At 34.9% G+C, this 15658-nt stretch overlaps 1 protein-coding gene and 1 long non-coding RNA gene across 2 annotated transcripts in view; one reads left to right on the forward strand and one right to left on the reverse strand.

Annotated features, from left to right (window-relative positions):
- Positions 1-15658, forward strand: part of LOC108734062 (collagen alpha-1(XV) chain-like) — a 368331-nt gene that overhangs the window by 12350 nt on the left and 340323 nt on the right. The gene's annotated exons all lie outside the window — the stretch shown is intronic.
- The window catches only part of LOC112906607, an 83509-nt gene continuing 72767 nt past the window's right edge, over positions 4917-15658 (reverse strand). The window contains exon 3 of the long non-coding RNA XR_003232459.1: positions 4917-4972. This is a non-coding gene — a long non-coding RNA (uncharacterized LOC112906607). The remainder of the gene's footprint in view (positions 4973-15658) is intronic.

The following is a 15658-nucleotide window of genomic DNA, read 5'->3' on the forward strand; positions in this document are numbered from 1 at the left end:
ATATATATATAAATAAATATAGAATCAAACCATTAAAAAGGGTAAAAAAGCGGGTTTTATAACAAGAAATGTTTCACCCTTATTATTGGATCTGAAACAGTAGATTAATTAATACATATTTTTTTTTAAATTTGAAGTATCAGCAATTTGATATTTTTATTAAAGTGCGTTGTCAAGCAGATTTCCACACTACTATTGAGGTACTGCTTACACCGCAAAGACCTATTTTTAATTAGGGGTCATGCCTGTTGTTCAATTTATGATTGCGCAGAGGTTGCAATTACAATTTATTAAAATATTTGAGATACCTGGCTTCGCTCAGGTAGTTGATATGAGATTGTGTGGTAATTGGAACAAAAGGATAAACTTTAAAATATAAGAAGTACATAGGTAGCATCAAACATGTAAAAAAGGCTTCGACTACTCTATAATGTTCTAGAACACTCCACAACATTCAAGTGTGTTCTGGGACGTTCCACAATGGTCTGGGACATTCCAGACTATTACCGAACATTCCACTCGATTACTCTCGAATATTCTGAACTGTTCTAGAAACTTCTAGAGGGTGGAATAACCCACCCTCAGGTAAAAACGGGAACCTTCTTCATAGATGGGATATATTTATTTTGTTCATTTGGTAATTATTTAGAATATGGGCTGCATCTCAAAACTGCTCCAATTTTTTTTGGGTCATTTTAGGGGGTCCGTACATTAATTTTACATCTGGGGAGGCACATTACTTAATTTTCTTTCATTTTTAATAATTATTGTTTATAAATGAAAATATTAAAGGGGAGGTAACTGTTACCTTAACTTATGCTGCCCTACCTAACAACACAAACTACTTACCCCAACTCATATTAGGTTGGGTTAAGGTGGGTAATAGTTATACTTCCTTTACTTTCTGTAGCAATGTGACCTTCAGTTTGACCGGCGCAAAGTAGAAAAGAACAGCACTAGGCCAGAAAAGGAAGGAGACAACTCTCGGCCAAACTCTTAACCGGTGAGGAGCGTATTATCTGTACAGTACTGCATAGAAAAATTGACCATTTTATCCACTACAATTGTATTGCTCAAATGTGCTGTTATTGGTACCATTTACTACTGAAAATATCAACGAGATGTTTATTTATATTTGAAGACATATTAAAGGCTTTAACGCTTGTTTTCGACTCGCACTACTATTCATGATTGAACAAAACTTTTGGCAGGTACTGTATGAAAAAGTATGTTTAATGAACAAGAGTCGAGAGTACAATGAGCTTTTTTCTCCCTACCTACGATTTTGCCATCGCGCATCCAAGACATTGGAAGGGGCACATCGCTAGAGAAAGTAAATGATGTATAGCACCTCTCCCCTTAATATTTTCACGGTAATTACTGATCTTTTTTTTTATGAGCGAAGTGTAATAACCTTTTTGTTTTGAGTTCCATGTGCCAAAAGGAAAAAAAAAGGGAGACAGTCTATTGACATATGTTACTGTACTTTTGTTCGTCGCCTGTTAGATTTAAAGATCGTTAGCAAGTTGTATAATGTTAATGTAGACCTGGTATCGTGGGCGTTCATCGCAAAACGACGATGAACGTTTTGTAATTAATCGCCTTAAACTGTACGCTACGCCAGGAAGTTATGCCAAAGTTGAAACGCGTTTTGCATATGTTTATACGTATGTATCTGTTTGTACAATATATTAAAACGTTCTATGTGTGACAACCGAATTTATTACCGTTTGATAGGCCATTGAATTGAATTTTAATTAATGTGAATAGTTAGCGTTTTCCTTTCAAAACAAAATTTCATTTTTTTTGGTGAATTATTTATGTATTTAATTTATGTAATACAAGTTATTAATTATTTTGATAAGGGCTGAACTTCTTACAAACCATAATATTAAGTGACCCCCCGCAATAAGGAGTACTTGATGATACTTTATAATTTTCATTTAAAAACTGTTAAATATTTTACTGATTTGATACCTTTGTTCATGTCCTTGAGGGTTGACAACAAAAAGTATTTCTATTATCAACTGCATTGTCTACTTCAATGGCACCAATATTTTCTATCAATGGAAACGTTATTCTCCCTCTAGGGGTTGAAAAAATTCATGCCTAGTGTGACTTTATCGACCCCCCCCCTCCGATGGTTTAATGAAAACCTTACAGTTCATGTCAGGACTTCTTTCCTTGCAAATTCCTAATTATACATTAATTAATTTAATTGATAATAATAGAAGTAGATAAATTTTTTCTACTTCTAATAAAAGGTAAATATGTATCGTTTGACTTCTTTTTAATTGCAACTAAGTTAGTTTATATTTCTTGAAGAAAAAACGTATTGTAATCAACCTATACAACGTTAACTATTGTACTAATTAATAAAATTATTTTCAAATATAAAAAAGGCACGAAAAGCAATAAAAATGTGACGAGGCGGCATCTATTGTCGAGTACTGTAACTTATTGTTTACGTTACGTTTATCGGAGCTTCAATCCTTCAATGGTGAACTGCTAGATTATCGCCACGCTTAAATGTTTTTAAATTGACGGAATGGATATAAAATGTAGTTATTAATTCAATATAAGATAGTATTTAAAGTATATTCATCCTTGCGTTGGACAATTATTATTGTTACGCAAAGTTTTCATTTACTACAAAGCGTATGTACGTAAGTGTATCTAGTACAATTAGGGCTGCCGCCCGTCTGGGATTCCCCGGATTTGTCCTAGTTTGAAAGGCGTCCTGGAGCTGTCCAGCAGGGGTTTTTAAAAAGTGTCCGGACACTTTTGTTGTCAGGGGAAANTCTATAGAGATGGCATTAATAGACTGGAACACCGCTATGAGAAATGTATCAGCCTTGGAGGAGATTATGTTGAGAAATAAAAAAAAAAAATTTTTAAAAACCTTGTTTCTCTTGGTCAGGCCGGAAACTTATCAATCCACCCTCGTATAATCAACAACATCTACTACTAACCTTGTTATCATGATATCCATGCCAGCCGGTGCCTGTTTTCCAGTACACAGTTTACGAATAATACAAACGATAAACGATAGTTTTTACTAATAGTACATTCACGTAAACACTACTGATATTATAAACGTATGTACACGATAAAGTAAAACAGATTAAGGAGTTATAATGAATAATAATTAACACATAACTTTGATATTTACCTACAATTCGCGACCAAACTTACATTTGCCGGCTCGAATACATGAGCTTTCACGTGAAACAGAAAGCATGGATGCGCTGATTCGCAATTGTGGTGGACTGGCGCACATACCACGCACATGCTCAGTGGCAAATAAACTTAAACACCCATAAGTATCTTGATTTAAAAATGAGATTTGGAAGTACGTAGACAATGCGAAATAAAAATAAAAATAATTTTAGACCTGTAAAAAATATTATTTCAATAAATTTTTAAACTTTTTCAAGCAATATGCAAAACATTTGAATTGAAATTAGAAATAGCTTACCGAAATTATTTATCACACCTGAGTAAAACCCCATAAAAGTTTGCGGTGGGACCGCATAAAAAGTTATGGGGGTTGAAAATTGATTATTTTGACAATTTTCATACACTATAATTCAAATAAAATTCAATAAAAAAAATATTTTCAAGCGGGTGGAGGTGGGGGATCGAAAGAGGGTGGTCACTTGAACAAAACCCGATAACCTAACCTAACCTACCCTATTGATAAAGATATTTAAATAATGTTTTATATAACTTTCTCAATATTTTTATGTATTTTCCATTAGTTTTACCTTTGAATATTGTTTAAGAATGACTATATAAATATTTACATGCCTAGAAATGTATAAAAATTGGTATATTTATTAATTTTGAACCCCCATAACTTTTTATGGGGGTGAGACCGCCACGAACTTTTTATGGTACAGTGGTGGGGGAGGCCTCCTCTATCGATCCCCCACACCCCATCATCTAGACCTTTACCGTTGTACTATATGAATACTGTACAATAAATAATTGTAACACTATGGAAATAAATAAGAAATAGACGAGATAGGTTGGTAGGACACCTTCTTAGACAAGAAGGGCTGATCAGAGATATATTAGAAGCAGAAGTTAAGGACTTAAGAAGTGTAGAAGTAGATTTAGATTAGATTACTGTTCATAAATCGTTAAGGATATGGAATGTTCTAGTTGTAGGGAAATGTGAAGATTATCTCAGGATAGGAAAGAGTGGAGGTGCACGCCCAACCAGTGTTAGAACTGACGACCTTATGATGATAGAAATAAGATTGCAATAAATTTTCTTAGATCAAATAAGGGCTGCATGCCAAATATATGAAGTGAGACATTATCAACTCCTCTTGAAGGATAGATATCATAATTCTTAAAATATAGAAATTTCGTTGATTTGATTTCCGTAATGCAGTCGTCCAGCAGTAGAGGACCTAAGTTAGTTCCTTGAGGTACCTCTGATGTCGCAATGTTTTGGATTAGTTCATACAGCCTATGTCGATTACATAAATGTTATCTACCAATAATTTTACAGTAGATCTATAAGATTTGTACGAGACTGAGAAGCAGACAACAAAACAAGCGAAATATGAACTTCCTTGTAATTAATTGACTGAATGGATGCATATTGCATTTGGTACATCTAATCCAATTAGTCAGTTTGTCAGGGATGACTCGACTACACGGAAACTTTTAATGATTATTATTGTTTGTGTATAACTTCATTAAGTAAACATTGCAGCCTCCATCGACGTGCGAAATTGGTAATTTCCTTGACATCCAGACGCGAACTACCATCTAACGTCGTTACAATGCAAACTGCATCGCATCGTAGACAATAACAACCGATCTTTGTTATAGTTTGTCTTTTCCCAGGTCAATTGTTTGCACACATACTTAGTAATGCTTTAAAATTCTTACCTTTATTGTGTATACAGCTGCTGGTTGATGATTGATTTTCACACGATACACTCCGAAGTGATTCCTGAAAATAAAAACAGTAGGTATTTTAACACTCTGCTGATTCTCTATTTGTTTGAATATGAAATAATGAACACGTTTATGAAAACTTGTAATTTTAAAAAATGAAATATTTTTTGTTATACTTCAGAGTTAAAGCAAAATGAACACTTAAAATCCCAAAATTCTCACTCAGTCTCTATACTTCGTTTACTTTCTGTAGCGATGTGACCTTCAGTTTGACCGGCGGAAAGTAGAAAAGAACAGCACTAGGCCAGTAAAAGAAGGAGACAACTCTCGGCCAAACTCTTAACAGGTAAGGAGCGTATAATCCGTACAGTACTTTAACGCTTTTTTCGACTCGCACTACTATTCATGATTGAACAAAACTTTTGGCAGGTACTGTATGAAAAAGTATGTTTAATGAACAAGAGTCGAGAGTATGTATAATGAGCTTTTTTCTTCTCTACCTACGATTTTGCCAGCGCGCATCCAAGACATTGGAAGGGGCAAATCACTAGAGAAAGTAAATGAAGTATAACTGAGACATCTTGGATGTCGAAGCGCGAAACATTTTGTGGAATTTTGAGGTTTTAAATGTCTATTTATTTTCTTGAGTTAATGTTGTTAATTAATTATTATTAATTAACATACACACTGCCCTCGTTATTTGTCTACGTTTTTAACTGTGTTCATATTACAGTATTTCAGACAGATTTAACATTTCAAGATAACTTTTGCGGCAAAACAGCTGCATTAAGGATTTACGACATTCAAAACGGGAACTTTTTATATTAACGAACGAAAATGGAATAAACTTTGTCCATTAGGGCAGTTACCCGATATGACAAATACAAATTTCAAGGAATAATTAAGTGTTACATTTCTTAAACAATAACAAATATTTATTTATCTTATTAGGAAACGAAAATATTTTCTTTGGTCTATAAGTAAATATTTAGTAAAAATTATTTTGAATTCCCTGAAGAAATGTTAACTGTATAGCTGAAGTTATTATTTGAATATTTCTCCACTTTTTCTATTTTACTTGTTAAAATTCTAATTTCAATATGTGTCTAATCCGGCCCTGACAAACTGCAGCCACTGCACAAAAACTGCATACTTACTTTCTTTAATGTGGTGTACAATTTCAATCAATCAATGCGTCAATAAACTTAGTCAAATTATCTATTGAATTGGACCCAAAACTGTAATTACAATGCTCCAAACTACGAATGCCCTTTAAAATATTCGTTATCTAAATATTCCCGAACAATTTTAGATATATGCACCTAGATGTACATATATCCAAATGTACATTTCAATTAGAGCAGATTAATTAAAAGGCTTTCCCTGTTTACCTTTAGGTTTGGTTACTAACTAGTAACGTTATTCTCTATTTCTATCACACTACCTTAATCAATTGTTAATTAATCGACGCAATATGTGCTTTTGTATTATTTTTCATGATTTACCCGGAACGAATTTTAAAAGTATTGTGTTTATATAAGAAAATTGTTAGTAGTTTATAATAAAACATTTCAATTCTTTTATAAAACCGATTTTATTAGTGATTGCAGCTAAGCGTCAGCTATCCTAGACAAAAAATTTCAGTCTCTCAGAGTCTTTCAGCGTCTCTGAGAGCGTCTCCCACAGTCTTTCACAGTATCTCGTACGTGTTTTTATAGATGTCTCAGTCTCTGTATGAGAGACTCGAACGATAAAATTGATAATTCAGAGATTCGAATCTCTCACAGAGAGACTGAATGAATAAAACTGAAAAATTGAGAGACTCGAGTCTCTCGTAGAAAGACTGGGATCTCTGAAATATGTTGAATATTAACCATGTCTATCGAGACACCACTTATTGAGAGATTCGAGTCTCTCGTTTAGAGACGCTAAACAGTTCTTTGACAGTCTCTCTCAGCGACACCAGAGAGACTCGATGAAAGACGGAGACTCGGGTCTCGCTTTCAGAGATTTTTATCTCGGGTACCCTAGTCTTAAATGCAATATTTGATAAATTTGAACGTTTGGGTAATAATTGTTGAAATATTTTTAAGTATTATTTTATATGTATGAGGTACAACCACAAAACAAAATACAGCTGGTAGCAAGTTGTAAACAAACTAGTGATATATCGGGGGTCATCAGAAAAGTCAAGAAACGGTTATAATTGCAGAAATAATAACAAACCTTAATTATCATACTTGTGTGTAATCTTTAGATGGTGTATGTTGTATTTTAATTGTAGACTTATTGGTAACATATTATTCTGCAGTAAAAAGAAATGTTTTATTGCTTTTGTTACTGCGAATGAGGAATGTGTAAATGATGTGAAATGTTATAGAGACATCTGGGTTGAGCAAATTACTTCAGCATAAAAGAATTATTTATGAGTCATTTGTTTCTTATTGATTTGCCTGGATGCTCCTTGACCAACATTGCAAGCTGTTGACAATTGCTATATGAATTGCATTGTTCTCCAGTGGCGTAGCAAAATGGGACCCTCAGTACGTAAATATATCCGCATCTTTCAAAAAAAAGTTTGATTAATAAAATCTTAATTCGTAAGTGCATGTTTCGTCCTTTCCTTCATTTAATAAAAAATTAATGTGGCTACCATAATGGAGTTTATGAAAATGCCGAAGTAGTGGGAACGTTAGTTCTATGAGTAGTTGGACATGCACCTCCACACTCTTTCCTATCCTGAGCTAATTTTCGCATTTTCTTAAAACTAGAACAACCTACATTCTTAACTATTTGCGAACAGCAATCTAATGTAGGTCTACCCCTACTCCTCCTAACTTCCTTTTCTGCCTCTAATATGTCTCTAACTAGACCTTCATGCCTGGGAAGGTACCCTACTGACCTTTGTCGCCTATTTCTTTTTGACTTCCATAGAGTCCTCTGTTCTCCTATTCTTTCTAATACCTGTTAATTTCTAACCGTCTCTATCCACGGTATCCTCATCGTTCGCCTGTAACACCACATTTCGAACGTTTCTAACCTTTTATTTTTCCGCCGCGTCCACCATCCATGTTTCGCATCCGTACAGCGCCGCGCTCCAAACATACACCTTTAACAACCTTTTTCGAATTTATAAGTTAATCTTTCGCGAGCATAGAAGTGACTTCCTTTTATTGAAAGTGACTCGACCCTGCGCTATACTCTGATTTATATTCCTATTAGTTCTTCCGTCCTGATTAATCTGACTTTCTATAGATACCTAGAATCAGCCACTTCTTCTAATTTTTCGTCTCCTATATTCAAATTCGCTCTTTCCCTGCTTTTTCTTCCTTGCATACCAGTATTTTTGTTTTACTTTTATTTATTTTCATACAGTACTGATCTGTCAGTACCGCTTCCATTTTATTTAAAGCTATCTCTAACTCCTCCTTGCTAGATGCTAATACTGCTATATCATCTGAAGATCTAAACATACTGATCCTTTAACCCTGTTTACCCCTACAGTTGTAGTGTCTTTAATGATGTTGATCGCGTCTTCGATGTACAGGTTAAATAGTAGCGGTGACAATGTGCATTCCTGTCTGATTCCCTGCCTGTTGCTCTTTATACAAACTAAGTATCACTCTTCTGTCTCTATAACTCATCCCTACATTTCAAGATATAACTATAAACCCTAACTATACGTAAATATTATTTATGATATTTCTGGTAACTCGGGTTGATTCGCTTCATAACCTTTCATAATTGGTATTTTAATCTATCTACGCCACTGAAAGACCATGAAGTCTTTTATAAGAAACCGTTCAACTCATTAAGACATTAGATAAGCTTCGTTTTACGTTCGTTTTCCAATTAACACTGATAGTAACAATTAGTGTTTTTCATATCTCATGTCCTATTTTTGCTGGGTCATAAGCATCCTATATGTTATTATATCGATTTCCTTTGAAAACAAAGACGGTTGAGTATTGAATTCTTACTGAACTGAAAGTCTTTGTATTGATATCAGCCTTCTCATTTCATTAATAGAAAAAAGGAAGTGTTAAAAGATAGGCAGTTGTTATCACACATTAAAATTAGATTTTAAGGGTAAAAAGGACCAATGGTAATGACATGTATTAAAATAGCTCTAACGATCAATAAGACGATATTTTCTAGGTTATAATTTTTTGTAAAGAAAAGCCTTGTCTTCTAATTATACAAAAGTCAATGGCGTGAATAAAACTAATTTATTTGTTCTTACACTCTTACTAATCAGTATCAAAGTGTTCAACACCTTGATGAAGAACCTGCAACGTCTGCGAAACATCGGCAAAATAATTGCAACAGGTACTTCTGGTTTTGTTTTATGTATTTGTAATAGAAGAATAAATAATAAAGTATCTTTCCGCTATTTCGTATTAAACGGAGTATTTAGACATCATCAAGTTTTTCCTGCATTCGTTTTTTTACCTTTTTTTCACTGATCTTCTCCACTTTACAGTTTTATTATCTTTTTACAATAAAACTGATAGAGTTGCCGTTGTAATTGGTGCACTTTTATCAATAACAACGATTACCATCAACACTCTACGTTTATAACGACGATGCTGTGCAATTTCCTGTTATAGAAATGTCTGCCCACTTAAAGTTGATTACAGGAAACTTGCGTTGAACTTTCGTTTGTACCTACTGATTGCTCACATTAACAATTACCCGTTTCCACAAGATGTTTGTGATAATTATGGGAAAAATTTATCGATTACTGCAATATAATGATCATCTAACACATACAACTTCATTTACTAGTTTCTTTAGTGCAACAATCACTAAATACATACATTCATGCATCACCTTCCTTACATCTGTCACTCACAATCAGCGGAGAAAGTAAATACAAAACAACAAAATTAAAAAAAGTTATGAAGCCATTTACTAATACCATATTTTAACGTTACTTAGGTGATTAGATTTTCATTTAAAACTAGTTCAGAACTTAAATAAATGTGCAGTACAACCACTTTTATGTATTAGTACTTTAACTACTTTCTTAAGAGAAAATACCCATCAGATGGCGTTACATTGCATTGGGTATAAAGCAAATTCTCTACATTAAAGTGTATTATTTCCATAATTTAAATCTATGAAAATACATATAACTTAAATAAGTATACGAGGCAAAGTTTTAAATTTCCGCGGGTTACGTATATTCGATTTTAGATTTTTTTGTGGCGTTATGTTGGTACTCATGTCTCTCACTTATACCGACAAGTTCAGCCATATTGAATGTTCAGTTAATTTTTACAGCTGCTTTGCTTACATGTGTTTTGACTCGTCCTCAATTTTTGCCTATTCCAAAAAATTGATCAATGAATCTCTATGAAATTTTGTGTGAAAAACAAAATCAACTGCGCGGACGCATTCCCCATGTCGACTATGGAATATGGTAAAGCTACCTTGGACCGAAGCAACGTCTATCGATGGTAAAGGACGCCCGAGCACGTCAACAACATACGAAAACATTGACGAAGTGAAGATAACAATATTTGTCAATCGTAGAATTATCGTTAGTTGCTGGGAATCTAAACATATCGATTGGCTCCTGCCATCCCATTTTTACCAATGATTTGGACATGAGAAGGGTCGCCGCGAAATTCGTACCAAAATTTCGACCAAAAACAACATCGCATTAACATTGCTAAGGAGCTGTTGGAACGCGACTACTAAAATTTGCTCCAGAGGGTTATAACTTGTGGCTAATCATGGGTTTATGATTATGACGTGGAAACCAAAGCTCAATCATCCCAATGGAAGCTGTCACACTAACCAAGACCGAAAAAATCGCGCCAAGTTAGGTCGAATGTGAAGGTTTTGCTTACAGTATTCTTCGATTGCAGGGGCGTGGTGCATTATGAGTTCTTGCCACGGGATAGAACGGTCAATAAGGAATATTACCTGCAAGTTATTCGCAATTTGCACGAAGCAATCCGCCAGGAAGAACAAAAATTGGCTTTTGCACCATGATAACGCCCCTGGTCACACATCGTTGCTACTACTAATAATGCCGCAGCTACCGTATTCTCCAGATCGGACCCCCTGTGATTTATTCTTGTTCCTGAATCAGAAAAGACGCCTACGAAAGAACGACGCTATGCTACGATTGAGGAGACAAAGACTGCATTGAAGAAGAAGCTGAACAAGATCACAAAAGATGATTCTTTGAGGTGCTTCGAAGATCGGAAAAAACGTTGGCCCAAGTGTATATCTGTTGGGGATTACTTTGAAGTAGGGATGGGCGATCTTGAAAAAAATCATCGATGTATGACCATCGATGTTCGAATATTTATTACATCGATTGTTCGATGTTTTCTGAAAAACATCGAACAATCGATGTTTTCATGAATGGCGGGATAATTTAAATTTTAAAAATTTTAATTNGCTGGGAATCTAAACATATCGATTGGCTCCTGCCATCCCATTTTTACCAATGATTTGGACATGAGAAGGGTCGCCGCGAAATTCGTACCAAAATTTCGACCAAAAACAACATCGCATTAACATTGCTAAGGAGCTGTTGGAACGCGACGACCAAAATTTTCTCCAGAGGGTTATAACTTGTGGCTAATCATGGGTTTATGGTTATGACGTGGAAACCAAAGCTCAATCATCCCAATGGAAGCTGTCACACTAAGCTGTCACACCAAGTTAGGTCGAATGTGAAGGTTTTGCTTACAGTCTTTTTTGGTTGTAGGGGCGTGTTACATCATGAGTTCTTGCCACGGGATAGAACGGTCAATAACGAATATTACCTGCAAGTTATGCGCAATTTGCACGAAGCGATACGCCAGGAAGAACAAAAATTGGCTTTTACACCATGATAACGCCCCTGGTCACACATCGTTGCTACTACTAATAATGCCGCAGCCACCGTATTCTCCGGATCGGCCCCCTTGTGACTTATTCTTGTTCCAGAATCTGAAGAGGCCCACGAAAGGACGACGCTATGCTACGATTGAGGAGACAAAGACGGCATTGAAGGAGGAGCTGAACAAGATCACAAAAACTGATTCTTTGAAGTGCTTCGAAGATTGGAAAAAACGTTGGCACAACTGTATAATATCTAGTGAGAATTACTTTTAAGTAGACAAAATAGATATTCATGAATAAATTTTTGAAAAAACATCAAATTCGCGATACTTTTTGAACAGACCCCGTATATTTGGCACACGGATCAAAACACTGTTAGAAGGCAGCAATTTTTTGTGATTCCCATACTCCTAAAGAGTTGATGAAACAAAACTAGACGAAACTCTTCCCTTTCCAAATACGCCGTCGTTGTAATATCCTTTCAGGATAATGGAGTTTTAGACTAGTTCGAGATAAGTTTAATGAAAATCATTATTTAATGATGTTAAGCCAATGTACATGTAATGAATGTTAAGTTGTACACTCACGTTGCGTTGCATGATTGAATCGCGCTGTAGACAGAGTTTTACCAGAAACTATTTAAAACTTTATTACTATTAAATGCATCTATATGTACATGTGCATTTATAAAGGTACCTATACAAAGGTAGAGTACATATCTATGGGGGCGTCTGCTGCTAGAACGTAACAGAGTGTACTACATTTTCTCGAAATTTAATTTCAATTTTCCCGGCGTACTTAATTAATTGAAATTTTCTCTTCCACTCTTACCTGAAAGTAAATTGCTTTACGGATAACAACACAGTCTGAACTCATATAAAATACACATGCTTGTTTTATTTACTTGTTAAGATGACAAGAAGATATACTTGTTATGTTGCTTTATCTTTTTAATTCGTTAACAGTAATTGCAACATAATTTTAATATGGATCGATTATTACATTAACAGCAGTACGGTCTTCTATGGGTGAGAGAGTGCGCATACGCAGGAAAGAAGGAAATTTCTACTTCTGCCTCAACGTAATGTCAGTGACAGTTGACAGTCGCGCTTTTTGCCCGATTGACCTGATACTGTGTAGTTCTGTCTCGAAATACGATACGCCACGTGAGAGAAACTTCTGGAATCTGTTATATAGTTAAATAAATAATATGTGACTCACCCCTAATAGAGTAAGAAACAGATATTTCAATGGAAACATTAAAAAGTTTCAGTCGTTGAGTTTTTAAAAGAAAGAGGATTTACGTTGAGGAAACTTTTACTTATATAGAGAAGTTCCATCTGTAGGTTTTAAGAAAACGCAGTCGGAGGCATCAGCTAACGCATTAAATGCAGAGAATCAACAGTCAACACAACTTATTATTAAAACAGAAGAACATTTAATTTCTTTGGATACCGAGGATCCAAATGTTTTAAATATAGCGCCATTTACGTGGTTTAATACCTATTAGCAGTAAAAGTAGCAAGTGTTGAAGTGTTGACAGGACTTTGAATACCCTTTCTCGCTTACAACTTAAGACGGAAGTGCGCGATTTGGATTGTCTCCAAAATTCATTAAAATAAAACTAATGAATGCTACTTGTATCAGTGTGGGATCATATGAAATAATAAATCGCCTATTTCATGTTGATATTTAAAACATCAAAGGAATTCCTTGACATACACATGGTTTTCTTAAAACATTGTGGGAATAACATAACTTACGATAAACTTATTCTGTAGAATAATATTATTATGCAGAAGTAAATTTTGTTTGAATCCAACAAAATCTTCAAATTTTCGATTATTTTAAACTCCATAATTTCAGAAAAGCTTGAGGCAATATAGGATTGGCAACTTGCGGGGATAGAACAGTAAACAAAACTGAAAAACTGACAGGAGGCACCTTAGACAAAATTTTTCAGTCTATCTCTGAGAGCGTTCCTCACAGTCTCTCAGATATTGCCTAGGTGTTTTTATGGATCTCTCACAGCTTCTGTATGAGACTAGAACGATAAAATTGTTAATTCAGAGATTCGAGTCTCTCACAAAGAGACTGAATGAATAAAACTGCAAAATTGAGAGACTTGAGTCTCTCGTAGAAAGACTCGGATCTCTGAAATATGTTGAACTTTTAACCATGTCTATCTAGACACCACTTATTGAGAGATTCGAGTCTCTCGTTCAGAGACTGGATACGAAATGATGATCTCTCTATGAGCGACTCGAGTCTCTCGTTCAGAGATTCGAGTTTCTCGTTCAGAGATTCGAGTCTCTCGTTCAGAGACTGGATACGAAATGATGATCTCTCTATGAGCGACTCGAGTCTCTCGTTCAGAGACGCTAAACAATTTTTTTGACAGTCTCTCGAGAGTCTCACTCAGCAACACCAGAGATACTCGATGAGAGACGGAGACTCGAGTCTCGCTTTCAGAGACTCTGAGAAACTGAACATTTTTATCGCGGGCATAGCGACTAGAGATCAAAAGAAAAAAGTAAACTCCTACAATAAAAAGAAAATTATGGATCTAAGGATCCTATAGTTGAATTTGTATCCGAACTTGCGCTATTCTTTATTTTATTGTTTTATATTTCAGCGTTTTTAAATGTCGAAAAACATTTATCATCTCTTCTATCGTTTATATTAATTTTAACCCCACGTTCCACTATTTTCATTTTATTCTACACAGTAAAACAATGAAGACATAGATCCCACATGTGGCNTATATATATATATATCGAATATCCATGGACGTTCATATATTTTGCGGATTATAAAACTGCAAAGCCGCGCAAGCCGTATTTAAATTGTGTTTGTCTAACGCCAACATCGAGTAATTGATGGAGCTTCATGACTAGACTTCCACCTACAGTATAATAGGAGGTGGATCTCCTGATTCAGACAGAAATTAGCATACAATGTACTTTTTAAAGCCATATAGAAGTTATTTTTTTCTCTTACAAACTTTTGCTTTATCTTCACGATTATTTTTAACCACTCTTACACTTACTCTAAATTTTCTATTTGCTTCAGTTCAGCATTAAATAATTATATGCTTCCTTATTTGCCTTTGTCACCCGTTTTAATTGGAAAAATGACACTGATGTCAAAACAGTTTGTTTAGCGTTAAAGATCAGAGGCAAAATACGGTTACAAACAATTTTATTGATGTAAAATCAAGATCAATTTTATATAAAAATATTTAAACCTCATTTTGTTTCTGGGATCTTTTGCACCTTGTAATAAGAGAAAGAAATGGAATCCATAGTTTCTTTAGCTTTAGGTTCATCTAATAAGTGAAATTTTTCGAATCGTTCTCTATGAATTTTGGATTATACGCATTTATTAGCACACCACAATATCTTATAGTTTCCAGTTTTACACAGATGACCTATATGAATTCGATATTGTTTTGCAGGTTGTTTTGTCCTAATTCATAGAATTTCCTATTTCCTTGCTAAAGGTACAAAAAGTGGTGATTTGGTAGTTGCTGATATCAATTTGTAACTTTACAATTCAAGGTCCTACGCAGACTACTTCAAATTATTGTATTCGATTAAGCTAACGTGCCTATCACGTTGAGGTTAGCTACGCCGGGATTCATTTTCAACAAATAGATATACACACAAGTGGACCTTGTTGGAGCATACGTAATCCTAAAATGTAGCATCGTGCTACAGATGGAGTTTACTGCGCCATTTGTAGTATTTTCTAAAACGCGCTGTTAAGACAGCAGGTAATACTTGGTCTGTGTTCTGTCGGAGCTGCCTGCGACGCGCTGATGAGATCCAAAAAGATCGAAATCGCGATCCGCGTCTGGCAGTTTCGACAGAATGCAGACCACTTCGAATTATTT

Source organism: Agrilus planipennis, unplaced genomic scaffold (genome assembly GCF_000699045.2).
Source record: "Agrilus planipennis isolate EAB-ADULT unplaced genomic scaffold, Apla_2.0 scaffold10, whole genome shotgun sequence".
Classification (NCBI taxonomy): Eukaryota; Metazoa; Arthropoda; class Insecta; order Coleoptera; family Buprestidae; genus Agrilus; species Agrilus planipennis.